The sequence below is a fragment of the Parasteatoda tepidariorum genome, chromosome 4, assembly GCF_982258835.1.
Source record: "Parasteatoda tepidariorum strain Cologne lab strain chromosome 4, Ptep-v5.0, whole genome shotgun sequence".
NCBI classification, from domain to species: Eukaryota; Metazoa; Arthropoda; class Arachnida; order Araneae; family Theridiidae; genus Parasteatoda; species Parasteatoda tepidariorum.
Window position 1 is genome coordinate 69997504 of NC_141758.1, and position 21079 is coordinate 70018582.

The following is a 21079-nucleotide window of genomic DNA, read 5'->3' on the forward strand; positions in this document are numbered from 1 at the left end:
AACTATTTATTTTTTTTAATTCTTGTAGGACTAAGCTAGCATTATTTATAGCCTCATAACTCTCTATTATTTACTAGTGGCCCCAGTTAGCCCTTTTAGAAAGCGCCAAATATGCCTAGAATTATTTAGTGCAATTATTATTTTACAAGTACAGTTCAAAGCAATTTACAAGTAGCGACATAGAGTGAAGCAGCTCTTTTATTTAAACACTACTAGCTTTTACTGAATCTGTCTTTATCACGATAATACAAATTTTTAATTTTTGAATCAGATTTATGATAAATAATATAGTAGAACTGTTCTGCTGTTTGACAGAGTCTAGGGTTAAATGTTTTGTCGTACAAACATTTTATCTTTTCGTCTGTTTAGCAAAATTTGCCATTTGTTTCAATCGACAATTAGAATCTGTTTGAAACGGCATCATGTGGAGGGAAGAAATAAAACTAAATTCGTTTATTGTTAATTTACTGCTAAAAGAAAACTCTGGAGTCCCTGCTGTGTAATGAATTACTCATTAAACTGTTATTATTTATTAAGTCTCACTGCTAATAAACAATAGTATTCTGCAGCGGGGAGCAAAAAAAGTATTAAATTTATAAGTTGCACTACACTGCTAAATGATATAACATGAGTGAATCAAGTTCGCTGCAATCTGGAACATTTTAAAAGTTTAAAACATGGTAGAAACCTTTGGTGGAATCAAAATGTTTTAACTAGTTCTCATTTACAAAAAAAAAAAAATTCCAAGTTAAAGGAAGATATTTGGATTTTACAACTGCCTAGCTGAAATCTTATCAAAGTTATTTTTTATGTGGAATTATTTTTACATAAACAAATTTTATAATTGTGTGCAAAATTTTTTAAATTCGCTTCAAAAGTTCTCGAGATTTGACGAAATACGCAAAAAATAAAATTAACATTAAGGTGTGCAAACTTTAGACCTTTCTGCTGACTATTATTGGGAGCTGATTTCCCAGAGTGCGGCTACTCCCCTATATTTTGAGGGGCTCAGAAATCCGAATCCTTCGAATAAAGGATATGTTTATTCAGAGAGAGAACCTTTTTGTGTATTTCGTAATTTAAAATATCACGTGTACTAAGGTGGTACTTATTTTTCTCGCACCGTACTAAATAGAAAGCCTTAGCATTTTCACAAAGCCTCCTGCACGATCACTTACTTACGTAATGCGCAAGCACTGTAAAGAGCAAAGATTATTTGTCATGACTGCACTATCTGGAAAAGGAGACCGTGAGCATGCGGGTTGTTCCATGAAAGCGGTAAATCTCTGTTATTGAAATAACAATCATATTTAGTTCAGTTAAGCCGCTTTCTGTGCTTTTTCCGTAAAATTTGACATTTGAATGTAAAAAGTTTTATATTTTATTATATTTATAAAAAATTGCGATGCTAAAATAAAGCAAAATATATACTTAAAAACCATTTGAAAAATTTCTTATAAAGTAGGACAAAGTGATAAACTTTTTTTAAGAATTGGATGTCAACATGAGTTAGGAATTTTTGTTTACATCTTCTAAACAAACTTTTGTTACAATTAATAATTTCAGGTGCAATTTCTCAAAATTGCAGGGAACCTTATGAATAAGTTGAATTATAGAGTATCTAATGGTAGCTGTGGCTTTACATTTTAAGAGATCCATATTAAATGAGTTTTTAGATGGGAAAATTACACTAAAAGCGTTAACTTTGTAATCAACGTTCATATAAGATGTCTCCTGAATTCTAGTTAGTCCAGGGCGAACTTTTAATATAAGTTCTCGAAAATGTTTCATTTGGTCATACCTTCATGATAATATGACTTTTGCAAATTTATTAATTTTTTAGTATAAATCTTCCGGTTATAAAAAGTTCCAAAAAATGCTTCAAAATTAATTTTTAATGGATTTATTAATTGGGCTAAATATTAATAAATAAAAATAACTTTTTAAAACTGAAAGTGATGAATTTGAAAATTGATAAAAAACAATTTTCTTATTAGCTCCATGCTATGAATGAAAATGAAATCATAAATTAAAAGAAACTATCATTATAGTTTAAAAGACCGTATAAAATAATAAAAATTGTGATTTTGATTACTGTATCCCGAAGGTTTTATAACTCGAAAAAAGCTATTTAATATTAAATTAAAATTTTGGTGAAAGTATTGTTCTACCTACATATGTTTTCCGTGATAAAAATCAGAAAAATTAAAAAATAGAGCATTTGGAGCTGATTAATTTTTGAAAAGTATTTTTATTGTTTCTTTTTTTCAATTTAGCAATTGCTTGGACATTTTAAATTAAAATCAGTATTATTATATTGATTTTAAAGTATATAAGACTGCGCAAAGGAAGCATGAAACTTAAAATTGATCAAGTGAAATTATCCTAAAAAAATCCTAAGCCTTAAACAAGATACAGATAATGCTAATCTTGAATTACCAATTTCTCGGTATCCAAAGGATGATTAGAACACACAAGGCTTCATTTTCAGTTCAACTATAAAAACTAATAAAGGTCTTACTTTATTCAAATTTAAAATTGTTTTTGTTTGTGATGGAATAGAAAATAGACAACAAAGATCATACTATTTATCCTCTGGGTGCAATATTAAATATTTTCTGTCCTAAGTTGAATGAGACATTCACCGATGATTTTCTAATTTCCAAAAATTTAAAGTTTGATTACATTTTACTAAGTTTTTCAGTTATGCATTTGAGACAGGCAAAAGAGACGTTATTAATGAGAATTTTTTCCTTCCGAATTGAATGGTACCAATCCTAAGAAGATGTGACTAAATAGTTTAGAAATTATTTGGGTTTTATGTACAAATTTGTACTTAGGCATCTGATATAGAAGTATCTAAATGATTGAAGTATCGCTCCTGCGTAATATTTTACGCTGAATCGAATGAGACTATGCACGATTCAATCGAAGATCGAACAATTAAAAGGTTGCAAACAGTTTTAATGATTTATTGAAACTACATACATTTGCTGACTTGTGTGCTCAATATAGGCTTATAAGTCATTGTCAAGTAGAAAATACAGATAGAACAATTCAGAGAAAGACATCACAAAGAATACATCCAGGGTTACGGCGGGATTCGAACCCGCTACCTCCACGCTTAACAGAGCATTTGAACCGGCGATACCGCTCGGCCAGGGAGGCCCCGCAAACAGTTTTATGCATAAAAATGCTATTTTTGCCTTGGTTTTGTGCATTTTTGACATTATCTAGAGACTATCAGACCGAGTTGAACCTTAGTAGTCGTAAACCCAGAAAACAGTTTTTATAAAAAAAGATGCTAAGTTTCAATAAAAACCATTATTTATAAACTAAAAAACGCAAAATAAATATTGCTATTCGCGATCGCAACGCTCGAGTACGCTGTCTAGCGGGAGCCTGTAAATATCGGACATTAATTTATCACGTTTTCATTTAGTTCCATCAAAGTCATTGACTGAATCAGACGCCATTTTTTAGCAGCAAATAAGAAACAAAATTTCCCTAAGGAAAAGGCCGAAGAACTTGAAAAAAATCTCCAGAATATTAGTAAATCTTTCAGGAACAGAACACGCCAAACATTTGAAGAAAAATTCCTCAATAATTTTTAATTTCTATTATCAACAAACTTGCAACTGATGACTTCCGATTTCGGATACTGTTACAGATGTGTGTATTAAGGTAAAATGCATTTCTTCTGTCTTCAATTCATTACGAATTAAAGTGAAGTCAACATTGCTTTCGTCATTCCAGTGAATAAATATGAATTCAGAACATACAGAATTGTAATAGTTATAGCATATTCTTCTTCGTTATAGAATAGTATATATTTCTGTATCCATATAATTCGGAAAACAACAATAAAAAATTATCCAAGTTACTTGAAATAGTGCCATTTGTGCTGATTCTTAATTAATTTAAATCGTTTTCTTGGTAAGTTTTTTTTAATTTTGAAAGAATAAGTTCAACTAGAATTCAGCTATTCTGTTTTTAGCTACATATTCAAATTCATATCAATTATAAAATTTTGCTGTGTAGTATGTTATCTAAAAGTAATGAAGGTATAAACTATGTATCTATTATTTGAGAATAAAGTTTTCAAACAAGGAACTTATCATTTTGGAATTCTCCGGGAATCATAAATCAGGTAAGTGCATTGATTTTTACAATAAAAAATTTGCTTGTAAATATTTTTTTTTCATTTGATGATGGTTCTCTACAGAATGGTTTTTTACGTCTGATTAAGAACTATAAGAATAATAAAAAAAGAAACAATATGAAAGTTTTTATTTCAATGTTAAGAATTCTTAAAATCGTTTTTTTTATCCTAAGAATTCTTTATTTTCCGTTTTATAGTTTATAATTTTTTGATAAAAATTGTTGTCAAAATACTTTTTTTGAAAACATAAATGGTATAACATTATGTGTTTATTTATACTTCTTGCATATTCTAATGTTTCAAGTAATATGATTCAGAAAAGTATGAATAAAAATTCAGTACTTATGTATTAACGCCACAGCAGCTACAGATTTGGCTGTTTTTAAGTGCCGCCAATCTACACCTAAAATTTTTGTGACAAATCATAAAACGAAACACTTTATTTAAAATCAAAGTAGTTTATCGGATTTCGGTGGACAATGGGCAAAATATTTCTCTCCAGAAAAAATAAAATTGCATCTTGTTCTATTTTTGACAAATCCCAAAGACGCATTTTCGTAGCACTAAAAAATGGTAACAAAAATCGAAGAACAAATCATTTTGGAATTCTTCTGATTTATAAAGCAAGTAAGTGTTAATTTTTATAAAATAAAAAATTTTACTTTTAAGTAGGTTTTTTCTTGATGATAGTTTTTTATAGAATGGTTTTCTACGTCCGATTATGAATCAAAAAAGAAAAAACATGAAAGTTGTTTATTTTAATGTAAGGAATTTTTAGAATTGTTTTTTTTTTGTTTTGTATCGTAAGCATTCTTTACTTTACGTTTTTCAGTTTCTAAATAATGATTCTTATTAAAACTTAAAATTTTTTGATAAAATTACTTGTCAAAAACTTTATTTACAAAATTAAATTACATAAAATTATGAAGCTTATGTATAATTTTTGCTCATTTAATGTTTGAAGTAATATGATTCTTAAAACTATGGAATGTAAAGTTTAAATAAGCCTTTCATATTATATCATTAAATTTAGTAAAACTATTTCTCAGGCATTAGGTTTTAACTCTAATAAGAAGATGCATATTTTTTTCTGTTTTTTTACAAATATTTTTCAGATGTGTTTTGGATGTTCCTTCTTTAAAAAAAAAGAGATACCATCTTGTTTTCGGTTGTATAAGAAAGGATATCAAATATTTTTCTTTTTTAAATTTAATAAGCCACATTAAAGAAGGAACGTTACAATGCTACACGCTACATTAAAGACGTCTCCAGTGTAACTGAATGACGGTTCATATAGAAATCGCAGGTCTGCGTCTCATACAACAACGCCCCCTATAGTTCGTTGCGATCGCGAATTACGAGGAAAGAAAAAAAAAAAAAGATTCTAAAAATTCCTCAAATTAAAATAAAAAAAAACTTTCATGTTTTTTTAATTCTTAATCGGACGTAGGAATTATCATCAAGTTAGAAAAAAAAAAAAAAATTATTTACAAGTAAATTTTTTATTATAAAAAATCATACTCTTGCCCTGATTTATGAATCCGGAGAATTCCAAAAATAATATGTTCTTCATTTGAAAACTTTATTCTCAAATATTATATACATACCCAAGTAGCACAGAAACATCGATCTATACCGTGGCCGTTCCTATCAATATTTTGAAAGCGGAGGAATATAGATACTGTGAGCAAGTTATTCAACGAATTCCGTCAATGAAACTTTAAAAGTATTTTTCTTAAAACACTCTATATTAAATATATTTTAGTTCCAAAGTTCAAAATATTTGTTAGAAAGATAAAAATGAGTAAAATTTCTTTATACTTGCTCACATTAGGGAAAGTAAAAAATAGAATTCCGTGAAAACGATATTGAACGGGATTGGAAGGTGAAGCGAACTTAATATTGTTATCAACAAAGTTAATCGATGTGAACGCTTGTCACGTGATCTTCAGTGTTCAGCGTGTTATATCTCCTACTAAAATCATAATATTGTCGTCAAAAGTCACCTTACTGATTTAATTTAGGTAAGCAAAGTTTATTCATCTTCTATTTACTTGTATAAACTCTATTAATATTGTGTCAGGTCTTCATTTCTAATTACAATGTTTAACTTTTATACTTAGGTTAAGCCTACATTACCAAAAGAACATTCCATTATAAAAGATCATATGTAGCTGGTTTTGAATTATAATTAAGTTAGTAGTTTTTAACTTTTCGCTAATTTTAAATATTATTATCGGAATAATTTCTAATTAATGACTTAAATTCATTGTCAAAGTTGTTTGTTCAGAATCGTTTACTTGTTGGCTGGGATGTTAAATGTTATGTTTTACAATCTATCTAATTTTTATTAAATAAATTCACTAGCTTCGTAAATAATTTTTTATAAGTTGAAATGTTTCTAATGTAATTTATTGTGTGAAGAAGGTTCATAGCATTGTAGTTATGAGTATGAGTGTATAAATACTTTTCATAAAAATTAAGTCTGTCAACGTTAATTCTGTGTGCTTATTAACAGTTAATTCGTTTTAAAACATTCAAAATTGTGCTCAAAGTATACATAATTTATCAAAATATTCATGTAACTGAACCGTAGTAAAAGGTTATATAGATTTTAAAATTATGTCTAAAAGTAAGATAAGCAATATGAAAGTATTAAACAATTTTAAAAAAAGAAATAAGTTAAATTTTTCAATTTCTGAAAACAATGATATTCTATTTACCTAAATTTAATCCAGTCTTGTAATATAATTCTCTAAATAAAAGTTCTTAATATATAAGATTTAGTTTATGGTACAAGAATGATTGTAATTCGTTACTACAATTTTTTTTTTTTTAAATGTGTTGGATATCAAGTAAGGTATGTGTTATGTATAAAGTATGATATGTGTTTCTTATGTTACAAGAGTATACTAAAGGAAAATTAAACTAGACACTAAAGGCTCAAAATGGAATAAATTTTTATGTTTATTTAAACTTCTTTAAAGAATTTTTTGTTTGCTGAAAATAATAATAAAAATTTATAGATAAAAAAGGGAAATTTGAATGTCAAAAATAATATCAAAATGTGTTAATATACAAAATATTAAAGCTGTTCACTTTTTTTTATCTTTAAAATAACTTTAAAAACTGAAGTATAATTTGGATAAGAGTGCACCAACTAAAACTTATAAGTTTCTAAGATTATGATTGGAAAATATTGGTCAAAGCTTTTCTAATTAAATATTTTATTGTTTTTCAGGCTTTGAAAAAACCCGGGGGAAATTGGGTTTTTTCATTTAGTGCTCATAAACTTTTAAGTTTTACTGTATAAATATTTTTATTTATTAATTTTGCAGGATCTCAGAGAATGAAGGATCTCAATTTTTCACAAAAGAGGTACCTCTCAGAAAAACCAAGACAGACCAGGTATTTATATATATTTATAGATATATATATGTATATATATATATACATACCTGCCAACTCTCCCGGATTTTGCGGGAGATTTTATTTTCATTTTTAAAGTGGTAGTAAATATATACTATTTTTACTTTTATAAATTTAATTTTTAAATGATTTTGATCACCACTATTCTTACAAAAATTAAGCTTATATATTAATATGCGTTGCTATCATAGTTGTCAACTTAATTTTTTTCAAATACAACGTATTTGTTTGCTTAAAATTGAAGTTTTAATTCCATTTTTATACCACTGGGAAAAATGATAATGGAAGGGATTAAAAGTTGGCAGGTCTGTATATATATATAACATAACAGGTCTATGTGTGATTCTTATTAAATAGGATTATAACTTAGCTGTGATTCATTCTAAAATATTAATGTGTAGAAATTATTTTGTAATGTCTTATCTTATACTGATATCTATTTACAATATATATATCAAGTAGAAATGTTATATTTTGATGTGATAATTTGTTACTGTTTTATCTTATTCTTAATGCCTTCATGTAAATGATTAGAATTTATTTAGAGAAGGAGTGCACTTGTTTATTTATACCACTATCAGTAATTTAATGAATAAATGTCAGACAGTTCTTTCATTGTGTTGCAATTTCACCAACATAGGTATATAATTCGCTCTACTCAGCCTTTTAGCTATTAAGTAAATAAATAAATTATAACATCAGACTATTTTGTATTCTTGTCACCGAACAGAGCAATTGCAAGATGAGAAAACTAGTATAAATTTAGGAGCCTCGAGTAACATTTTGTATTTTGAATATTTTTTCCTCATTTATTTTTCATGAAAAATTTGCATGTTATTATATTTAAAAAAGTATATTTAGTTTATGTATTAGTAAATGTATATAGTTTTCATTTTTTGTAAATTAACTTGGTGTTTTTATAAAATACTTAATCATATTATTAGCAATAAGAACACATTTATAAAACTGCACATACTTAATCTCTTGTATTTGTTATTTTAGTGACTAAGATGTGTAACTGTGTGTTAGAAAATCAAGAGGAGATTAAATAGTTAAGAAAGGAAATTAAAGAAATGAAGGCTCTGAAAAAGAGAAAGATAATTCAACATCTGTTCTTTTAGAATTACCAAGAGGTATTGAGTTCCCGTTTTCTTCGGATGGTGATCTTAATCAATTAGAGGAAAAGTTGAAAGAAGATAAGAATTTACAGTTTGCTTGTAAGTTACCTTATTGTAATTATTTTTGTGATTGAGTTATTCAATGGTATTATAATCAGAGCTCATTCTAGGCAGGGTAAACAGGGTGCAGCACCCTGCTACCCTTTTAGTCAAAAGAATCCACCCTGTTGCCCCCCCCCCTGAAGTAAATTAGTACCTTGATATAATAGACTCCATAACCTTTTTGCCCTTTCTTTCCTCAACCCTTCTTTGTTTTCTCCCCAAACTCTTCTATGGATTTCTTAAACTTTTGTTACTTTCAACTCCTTTTATTTAGTTTGTCATTGCTGTCAATACATAGGAATACATTTATATGGGAAAGGAAAGATAGCCATCACACCCCTTGTTGCACTTGTCATTGAAAGTTTGCAGTTACTTCCACTACCATTAAATCATAATTATTAATCATTTTAATTATTAAATCATAACTACAGAAACTTAAAAACATACATTTATTATTTTATTAATATATGCATGCATTTTAAATTTAATTACTAAGCTACTAAATAAATTACTACCCATTAACTCAATATATATGTTAATTTATTAATAAAAATTAGTAATTAATATGATTGCTTTGCTACTTTTAATAAAGTAAAGAAAAAAAAAATCTTTTACTAATTGACAATGTTTTTTAATAGAACGTGCAAAGCCCATAGAAAGAAATTATTGCCTTTTTAGAATAATAATGCCCTTTTCTTAAACTTTTGCACCCTGCCCTTTTTTCTCCATAGAAAGCATTTTATTAAAAATGGAGCTATTATTATTATGATCAAAAAAATTACAATTGCTCATTGGATCCTTTGGTATAGGAACCTTTGCTCTAAAGTATAGACCAGTGAATCTTAACCTTTTCAAACCTTGCTGTCCCCTTAAAACGGAAAAAAGAATTTCACCATCTTATTTGTTCTGTACTTGAGGGTGTATGGAGAGTTTAAATGATTATTCTATATAGACCGGACAATAAATCAATGCATCTCAAAATATCTACGTAACACATATATCGGCAGGCCGATATAATGACTTTTATTTTAGATGATGCATCAGAAATCTGATTTAAGCAATTGATAGTTACTTTCATTTTAGGGGATGTATCAGCTGCGGAGTTGTTGATGGCATCTATTTTACTTATTTTTAGCAACTGTACAGTCCGCAAAAAAAAAAAACGAATCACCCTGAATAACTTTCGTTCTAATGATCGGATTTTCACGAACTAAGTGTCAATCTTAATGGTTCCTGGGGGTGACCTCAAATATGTTAATTAATTAGTGCTAACTATTAATTAAGTTACGAAATCAGACACAAAAACGTACTTTCTCTGAATAAACATATAATTTTTTTTACATATTTGGAATCTAGACCCTTGAATTAGTGGGGGTAGACAAAATTTTAAAAAAATTGGGTGGTAAATTGGGCCGCAATAAAGGTTTATATATTTGGCGATAGTCCAGAAAACCGCCAAAAAAAGTCGCCTGCTCAAATAAATATTTTAAGATAACCCATTGACTAATTCAAAAGAGGAGTGCTTAATTTTACTAGGTTGCTACGCAACCAAACTCTGATAGTAAAAAAATTGAAATAATGTTCAGTGATTGCTCGGAGGGGCTTAATTTATTGTTAATAGAAAATATCTCGAAGTTTCCAGGCCATAAAAAAAATTTTTAGGGGATTTCTGTCCAAAAAGCAAAAAAAATATTATTTTAATCTCCTTTGAAAAGTAAATTTGAATCTATTTATAAATTATTTATGATAGTTTTTAGAATTTAAATACATGAACTTTTTATCTGATATTATTTAGATTACACTGTTTTTACTATATTTATTCGAGGATTTTATACTAAAATATAATGAGCATAACTTATTATAGCTATATACAAAATTTTAGGGATAATCATTTTTACAGTTTTAATCGAGTCTTCTAGGCAAGAAAGTTTGAAGAAAAAAAAAGTGCTTGAAAAATAAAATGTAGATTGTATAATAATTCTAATGCACAAGGCTTTCTATAATTTACGATATATCTTTTTTCTATAACTCAAGGAATTGCTGAATGTTTAGTGGCATTTTAAAAAGATAGAAATATGTTATGTTTAAGAATAAGATATTGAAATAATATGTTGTAAATTGTAGGATTCATTGTTTAAAAAATCGCTTCATTCTACTTGATATTTAGGTTACATCGTTCCCTTTGGATAAAGATGATTAGCAATCCTCATGTTTCCTCATGTTTCGATACATTCTGAAACTTATACGTTCGCAAATTCACCATAAAATGTCGCACAGCATATTCTTCAATTACGATAAGCTACATTTACCACCAAATACTGCTAATATGGTTATTTTTGCTTTCTTATATATATCTGATGATCTCTTTTTAAACAGAGCTCGTAAGAACCTTAAGATACTGAAATGGGGGCACAAAACCTTAAGAGATAAAATATTTAATTTCATTAACTCAAAATATCTGGTGTCAAAATGTTAATTTTTAAGTTAAATATAACTTTTACAATATTGATGTTCTTACATTTTTAAAGATCACATGAATCCTGATAAAATATTAAAATGCATATGTTTACTTTAACTAGTGTAAAATCCTTATCAAAATAATGATCAAGACCCAAATGTAAAACAGTATAATTGACGATAAAAACTCAACTGGCTTCAAAACATATGAAGAGGGAAGTAAAAATCGACATGTTTCGAGTTTTCAAATATAATCGCCCATTCTCAAGACTTGTCGGGCTTGGATAACTTGTGACTTTTATTATTGGACGCTCAAAGCATGTCTATTTTTATTATCATCTATTATTTTTTTAAATCAATGAAGTTTTTATATTTTCGATTCAGTTTCTTGGGATTATCCATTTAGTTACACAACATATTAAATTATTTCACTTGATATTAAAATAAATTTTACATATGTTATAGGCACAGGTTCTTAGATTGAAAAAATAATAATTCACTACTTTGTAAAAAAATTAATGCAGTAAAAAAAATTTTTTTTTCTTTTGCTGCAAGCCTTAACATTTTAGTTTAAGGTCATAAAAAAATTCCGTTTACAATTGAAATTTCAAAAGTCGAATGTGAAAATGGAATGTCCCCTAGTACCAGGAATCGAAATTAAATAGTAACAAGGACAACTTTTTTAAACAAGTTAGCGTTTCCGTCCTACTCGAAGTTGTTTGAAAAAGGTATTTTTTATATATCGATTCCAAAGTTTATTCTACATATATTTCAGGGTATACTTTCGGAGTATTTCGATCAAGTTTATTTTTACACCCTTATTTGCTTAAAATTATTAAATAATTTACTTAAAATAAATTATTCAAGCTACATGATTTAATGCATTTATAGTATAATAATAAACGGAGCTTCCGACACATATCCTTAACCTTAATACCGCTATCATTAAATAAATGGAATAAGCTTAGATAAATAATAAAAGTTAATTTTTCCCTCGTGTAATTTTCAAGGAATAATATGTTTCGATCAAACAGATTTCATTCTGGAAATAGCGAAATAATTGAGTAGGTCCCTTGGAGCAATATCATTCTTATCCTCTTTTGACGAAATATAGGAAAAATTAGTTTTCACAGTTTCTGTAAAAAGTATGTTAGCCTACTTGCCACGTTTTTTTTAAAAAATTTTTTTATTAAAATAAGGTCGGAAATTGTGTATTGTGTGCACAGCTTCGGAATCCTTACAGATTTCAATTTTATTATTTCCTGAATAACAAAATAAGGCATTTTCCTGATAACAAATTATACTACAATAATATCTTGGAAATCATGCTAAAGTAAAAAATTAAACTAAATAGTTTAGTATATTATCAGAAAAAAAAATCTACTTGGTATCATAAAGAGTAAAAGATATAATGAAATAATTAGTGAATCACACGTGGTCAGATAATTAAAAATTTAATTTCACAACTAAGATAGTAGGACGACATTTAAGATACTGAGATATTTTAAGACACTAAAAAAATTCGCTACGTATTCCACAGCTTTTTATGTTCGGTATCTTTATCCTCTTTGTAGTGACTTACAAGACATCAACACTATTTTAGACAATCTAAGTTGAAGTCACAAGAAACAAAAAAAAAAGACAATCAATAATTTATATTCTTTTTTCAAAAAAAAAATAGTATGCTAAACAAATAATCAGCTGTTTTGCATTAAATAATTTTAAACAGCTGAATGTTTTTAATTTCTTAACAAGGTTTTATTCTTAGCTAGCAGACAATAATTCTTTAAAAAAAACTTGACTATAATTTGAAAAGGAAACCTAAATTAAGGAAATTCTAAATTAAAGTTCTAAAAAAATTATTAGTATATTAATGAAGAAATAATAAACGTAAAATGGAAAAGAATAAGAATTTTAAAATGTTAAAATTTTATTAAATAGTTGGTAAAATAGTTCTGCGATACACTTCCGGAAATTTCTTTTAAGATTAGGATGATATAGGGTAAACCAACAAATGAAGGAGCATTTCATAGATATTTCATAGAAATAAGATTTTAAACGTTCTAATTTAGATTGATTGGTAAGAGTAGCTTACTACCTAACAATAGGAAGTCCTCTAACAATGCATTTAGTTATCTGGTCTTTGAGTCTTCTCTGGAAAAAGTTTTGAATTTGTTAGTATCTGGTCAACGCCTTGTTTCTTCGACAAAATTATAAGGTCAGTGGTTGTTGTTATCCGTTTAAACTACAATTAATTGCATATAATAATGCTTTTTCTTCTCATTGTGAAAAAAAGAATTCAAAATATGGTCATTGAAGTTACGTTTTATTTATTTTAAGCATCATAACATAAGCAAGTACTGAGATTAGGGGATGTTTATTAACTGGATTACAGAGCGATAAAAAACCAATGTATAAACAAGTGTTCCTTTACTGAGATTTTTTCAAGTTAATGAAAATGAAAGAAAATTTTTAATTTTCTTGTACCTTTTGTCATATTATAAATCAAAATTATGTTAAAAATAAAAAAAACAACTTCTTACCAGTGAAGGAACAGGCATGTTCCTTCACTGAGAATAGATTTCCCAGTGAATGAATAGTATGTGTGAAATATGATTTTACTTGGATAATTAGTAGTTCAGCGACATAAAGGACTCCTAAAATTCAGTTAAATGTTGTATGAATAGTTCCTATAACTATTTCATTTAAATATGCAAATTTAATTGCTAAATTTATTTATTATTTATCTTCATAAATGTAGTGATTAGTTATTACATCATACCTTAGACTCCTTAATAAACTATGTTTATTAACTAAATATAACAACTAAATATAATAATAAAAGCTTGAATGGAATCTTTGCAGGATTTTGTGCCAATAATTAGCTAAATTATTATCCTATTGCCGTCTTTAATGTCCTAACGGGAACTGGTAGGAAAAATCCATTTAAAGACAATTATCTAGGTGAAAAATGGGTGAAGTTTTTTTAAGGTGACATCCACCGATAACTCAGTGCAATGCGAAGATAATTTCAAAAGGCAAAACTTCCCTTTGAGAATAATATTCGAAATACTGGTTTTTAGAACTTCAGAGAATCTTTAGGAGGGAAGTAGCCCTGGCATCTTTTTATAAAGTGATTGCATTTACAATGCGAATGAAACAAGAGTTGAATACTGCCCTTAAACGGGAAAAATCTGCGGCCTTAAAAATTATAAGGATTTATATTCTAAAGTACCTAGGAAAGAAAAAGTACCTCCATTGGTAGTTTTTCCTTACAGAAGAATTCATTGAGATATTACAGAATCAGTCCCTGCTACATATTTCATTGGAAAAAGCTATTCATGAAATGAAACGATGACCACAGCAACATTTTACAAATATATTGCAAATGTTTCTACCCATGGCTAATTAAAAATGCAATCAAATTCCTAATTTTGCTTCTTCTGGATAGGTATAAATCTCATATCAGTTTGAAACTGAGCAAGTTTTGTTCCTCAAAACAAATTTTCTGGTTTAGTTTTCTACGTAATTCTTGGAAATCTCGTTAGATCTTGAAAACAAAAGAATTGTAAAACAATATGTCTAGAAAATTTTACATCCATTTTTAAATAAGATTTGAGGCATCAACTGATGAAGTTAAAATGCTTTTATGAAATGCGATATTTTTTCATTCGATGTAGAAAACGTTGACTGTAACAAATGCATGCAAAACAGACACCAGGAATTAATGAGCAAGACAACTTATCAACAAAACACATGCTTCGAGAGTAACGATGCGCTATTTCTTCAGAAGCTTGAGAAGGAAATCTCACAAGTCATGTTGCAAATTTTTAAAGGAACATTGACAGAAAAGTTTAATCTCCCAAATATCCAATAGCCTGTGCTTTTCTCAATATTGAAGAATTTATTTCAAAAAGAACAATTGTATAATCAAATTTTGGCTCTGAAGCTGAGACAACTAACATTAATAATGAAAGTATCTTGAAAACTGATTTTGAGATAGGTCCTCTTGAGGCATTGTTAGTTGCAAAAACGATTGGTTTCATAAGTAACTACTAGATATAAGTCAATGAGAGATGGGTTTTACTCAAACTTCGAAACTCCTTTTTCTCATTTATTATACAGTGAGGAATTCTGGAAATGGAACTGGAAAATCAAAAGAAATTTCGAAGATACATTTACATTGGCCAAAAATTTGGAAAAAAGAGGAAGGTTAAATCAAAAGAAAAAGAAATAAATTACTCATGACAAAGAGAAAAAAAGTACTTAAAAAGATTTTAAAAAAAAGCTTAAAAAATATGAGGAAAAGATTAAACAAAAAATGATCGAATTATAATAATAATAAAAACATCATCAGATTACACAATGATAAACATTCATAATTTAGAACAAACTATTAAACTGTGAGAAAAAAAATGAAAAACATTTTTTTAAAATTATGTATTCAAACATATTTTACTTTCCATTCCATGACTGAAAAAAAAGTAACATTTTCCACATTAACTATGGTTATATGTCGTAATTCCAAGAAAAATCTTGTTTTTAGACATTTGTGTGGCCTATGGGTTCCTAACGAGCATCAAACATTATCAAAATTAAGTGTTCATTCTCTCGAAAATTTAGTGTTTATTCACTGGTAAGAACTGTTCCTTCACTTGGTCATCTTACTACTTATTATTTAAACCACCAAAAGCTTAAAACAATATTATGTAAGTTATCTAACTTTTTTTACATAATTTGCATTTAATAACAAATATGTCGACACCATCATTTAGCTAAAATTACAAATTTTGAAATTTTTATAAATTTTTTTTAAAGGCAAGCTAAGCTTAAGTGTTCCTTCATTGTTTAGTTTACCCTATAAGATGTTGAGAAATTTGCGATGTTGTGAGAGATGTTTAAAAATGTTGACTACGTATTTTTATTAATATTTATAAAATATATATTCAAGAAATTGATAAATATATTATTCCAAATCTATGCATACGTATGTATATTATTGAAATTGTATCAGTTATTGAAAAACAAAATAAAAAAAAATAAAAAATAATCACATTAAATAAGCACAATCTGGTGTATTCTATCAGAAGCATGCTTTTTTAAAACTAGGCATTTGTTGAATAAAGTGTTTTTTATTCAAAATTCTCTACTAAATTGCAAATAAATTATTAAATGACTAAAAAAGAAACATCGTATTTTATAGTGTGAAAGAAATAAAAATAAAAGGATTAGCAAACGATTATTAGCGAAAAAATATGAATGAAATTTTACGCTACGCGCGAGAAGTCAAGTTCCTCCCAAGTTTATCACATTTTAATATTAATCGCCCCAATTAGTTATTTCTTTATTGTCGCCAAATTATTTTTTTAAAAATAATTAATTTTAATTTTTCTCAGCTTCTAATAAATAAAAACAGTTGAAACTTTAGATTTTTCAATTGAAAAATATGTAAATTAATATGGTATAAAAAAATTCATACCTTATAATTCAATATTTTTTCATCCTCACTTTAATTAAATAATAAAAAATAATAAATAATTATTAAAAATTATTTTTTGCAGGAAATTATCTTTGGGTAAATGAGTTTTATGAGTGGGTGCAATTTTTTTTGAATTGCTTCATTAGTTTTGAAAATATGACTGAAAACGCAAAAAGCGAAATTAACATTAAGGGGTACGAACTTTGAATCGCTCTCCTGACCAAACTATGGGGACCACATTTCCCAGATTGCGGCTACCCCCTATATTTTGAAGATAAGAAATCCAAATATGTAAAAAAAAATGCATGTTTATTCAGAGAAAGTACGTTTTTGTGTCTGATTTCGTAACTTAATTAATAGTTAGCATTAATTAATTAGCATATTTGAGGTCACCCCCAGGAACCATTAAGATTGACACTTAGTTCGTGAAAATCCGATCATTAGAACGAAAGTTATTCAGGGTGATTCGTTTTTTTTTTTTGCGGACTGTACATATTAAATAATACTTGAAAGTGGGCTAGCTAATATAAATATTTTAATTCTCTTTTAGATTAAATTTTAACATAATTTGTATTGTCTTGTAGCTGTTTGAATAAATTTAACAAACTTTTGTTTTCAGATTCGGTATTTTGAATCCATATGCCGGCATTGTAACTGAGGCGAAAAGAAAAGTCCTTATTTGAAAGAGTGCCTGCCATCATAATGTCATTTGGGTAAAATTGTTGATTAAAATATTATTTATTTTTATTAATATGTATATGTGATATTTTTTTCCTTCCAGTTTTTAAATGCTTTAAGAAAAAAAAATGAAGTTTTCTATCTGAATAACAATTCCAATTGCAAATAATAAATCAAAATATTTAGAATTCCTCTCTTTTTGTATTAAATTTTACAAACATTAATTTGCAGTTAATCCTTAACATTTCTAAGTTTATTCAGGATTTTTCGTGTATATTCACAATTTTTTAATATGTATTAGTATATATCATCAGTCGATTTTTATCTTTGTAAGCTGTAGTTAATGGCAGCATTATAATTAAATTTAATTTAAAAATAATTCTAGGAAGAGATTCTCTCTATTTGAAAAATACAAAATAAAAATTTGTTCCCATGTAAAGGAAACCAGATATTGCAAAAAAGTTTCAGAAATCCAAACCAAAAAAGTGAGCGGGAGAGAGAGGCTTGAAAAACTTAATTTTCAAAACCTAACACAGTTGTACGTCAATAGTTTTTGGATCACAAAAAAAAAAAAAAAAAAAAAAAAACGATTACATTAAAGAATTGAATGCATTTGGGAGTGCAGTGTATTTATAATAAGTTTAAGCTTTTGTTTAATTATACTTCTAAGTATATGCAATCATAAGTAATCAATATCAGATCTAAATTTTAAAAATAAATCTTATTTTCAACTTCAATACTTTTTGTGTATTCACATTAGTATAAGAGAATGTTCTTTAATACATAGAAGTAAAATTGAATATTAAGAAATACAATTAAAACTGAACCGATAAGCTTTTTCTTATAGTATTTTTTGTTGTTAAAGAATTAATTATTTAATCAAATATACAGCATTGCCGCTTGAATATTGACAGTTTTACAAAACAGTGTCTAATGCAGCGTGCCCTTTTTTGATCCGTGTGTCGATTCTCTAAGCCAGTGATTCTCAACCGCAGTGCCGCGGCTCTTTTTTGTGCTGCCAAATTCTTAAAATGTGCTTGAAATGTTCATAAAAAGTATATATATACTTTTTATAATTTTTCTACGCTTTAACCATGTGAACATCTTTGTCGGCGATTGCCTTGTCTCTGACAATCTTAAAATAAGATGGAATAGTTAAATTGTCTTTGACACGCAGTTTTAAAAAAATGTTGAAATAAGTAGGGAATTTAATGACTATTAAAATAATTTATTAACAAAGGAAAGCAAGCTAAATATTAACTTACAAATGGAAATATAAGTTAATCATTAAAGTAAGCTATGCAATATAAACAAATTAACAAAGGATAACTTTAAAAAACCAAATATATAAACAAATTAGGAAAGGATAACTAACAAAAAAATAAGCTAAAAATTAATTAGCAAAAAAAAACTAGTTAAGAAATAACAAAAAATAACAGTTAATAACTATAGAAAACAAGTTAACAATTAATAACTAGCAAAAAGAAGGAAAAAATAAATAAATGTTACTTACTAATAAAAAATCATTCGAAAGAAATAATTAATCCCTTAATAAACGTGCTTTTGTAGTACATATTATTATCACAAACTATTTAACACGTCTAATTTTTTTTCATTGTGTGCTGTCAAATTCCAAAATCGTTAAAAGTGTGCCGCAAAAAAAAAAAAAAAAAAAAGGTTGAGATACATTGCTCTAAGCTCTTCATTCAGTTTAGTTCTCTAAGTTTCGTTATATACTCATTAATAAACTGTGTTTTGTTAGTTAGTCTTTCAGTTTTTATTTTTTAAATGTTATTAATATTACTCAATGTTTTACTTCCAGCTACAGTTCTCAAACGTTTTGAGGCCAAGAGATTGCAGAAAAATTTGGGAAGGTCTGCTACAGCCACTGATTGGGAAGGACGAAAACCTAAGATAATTGACGGGATCAATTCTTTGGACTTGGAGACCCAAGAATGGGCCAATTTGTTTTACTAAATTTTTAATGTTTATTCAAATAAAATATTCATAGCTACTTTTTGTTTTATTCCTCTGCATTCACACCTTCTATATTAAAAAACACGTTCATATCAGAAGGGTAAATTTTATTAAACTCATAAAATTATAATACTTTTTGAGTTATTAGTGCTGTTGTGCAATATATTAAATTACTAATTTTCAGTGACTGAATCCTGTCTGAAGATCAAATGTGCATTGCTAATGCTAAAAAATAAGAAAACTAATTTACATGCGTGGAAAATGTGGTTATTTTAAAACAAGCAAATAGTCTTTGATTTTGATTTATAAATCATAGCTGAGCTTAAAATAATTATCATGCCTTACATTAATATTCACTTCTTATATTCCATCTACAGTGCTCACACTTATTCCTATTCACCTATTTTACACTTGATTTTTAAATTAATTACTGAGCAAATCCTAATTATATATATCATATTTGGAAACTGATTAAAAATATTTTTGAGTGCTTATTTTTTGTTGAAAAATTGGAGTACAATTAGCAAAATAAAATCTGAAGTGCAAAACCTTATAAAATAATTAACAAATTTACCTATATCCTACAATACCCAGTGAAAAATTTTTTCTTGAATAACGTATCAAAATTATCGATCGGTGTTCTGCCGCATCTTTAAATGCTTATTAATATTTGTTGTACGAATAACATGATGAAAATATTCATCGACGTTCTTCTGTATCCGTAAACGCCGTGGAATATGGTTTTTTCAAACTCGACATTCTACGGCGTTATGGATGGGTGGTCAAATGTAAACAATAACAAGCGTCCTTAAACCGGAAGAAATTTAGAAAATTTCCGGTGTATCACTCCGCTTATGTTATGACTACGAGGCGATGTGTGAACAAGCCAAATATTCTATGCAGTTTTGTTATTGTAATTTGGGTTCAAATCTAAACATAATTGTACCATTCATAAGAGCTTTCAGATATGTATTGATTCTCAGAGGTCGTAAGGCCGAAAAAAATTTTGGAAAGTTAATATCTCATTGTGAATAATTCTTAAGGTTTGCCATGTTTTGTATTTTATCCCTTATTTGGCTACATTTGAGTAAAATGTCGTCAAAAATATCTTTTTAAGTTAGCCTAATTAGAAAATATTCTAATGATTATAATATTAATATGATAATGCTGACGTTTGAAAGGCTGAAAGAAAGAACTCGGTACTTGTGAAATACTGCAAAAGATATGATGCAATAATATGATGGCGCGTTTTCTCAATCTGCGGCGTAAAAATATATCGGAAGCAGTAACCCGGAAGTCGGGAAAGAGCAATTTTACCACTAGCGCCACCACCCTTAGCTTTACACGATCACTCATCCATTGAGATATCGATCTATATCAAATTTCACAATGTCGTACAATATAAAAAAAATCTGACGTTTTTAGATAGATCGATCGAAGTCGTAAGCGAAGTTTTTTCGAGATCATTCGATATTGAGTGCTACTTGGGTAGATTATCCCTTCATTACTTTTATGATGACATACCACACAATAAAATTTCATAATTGCAAGATCTCGATATGAATTTCAATATGTAACTTAAAAGCAGAACAGCTGAATACTAGTTGAATTTTTATTAAATACTGTTCTGCATCATATTACTTCAAACATTAGAGTCCCGCAGTGGACTGATCGTTA

The 21079-nt window shown here is 27.6% G+C and overlaps 1 long non-coding RNA gene across 1 annotated transcript; it reads left to right on the forward strand.

Annotated features, from left to right (window-relative positions):
- Positions 1 to 5755: 5755 nt before the first annotated feature.
- Positions 5756 to 19439, forward strand: LOC147811043 (uncharacterized). The gene is made up of 5 exons (XR_015433126.1): positions 5756 to 6186; positions 7501 to 7570; positions 8594 to 8808; positions 17367 to 17460; positions 19248 to 19439. It is a non-coding gene; the product is annotated as an uncharacterized LOC147811043 (long non-coding RNA).
- Positions 19440 to 21079: the final 1640 nt, after the last annotated feature.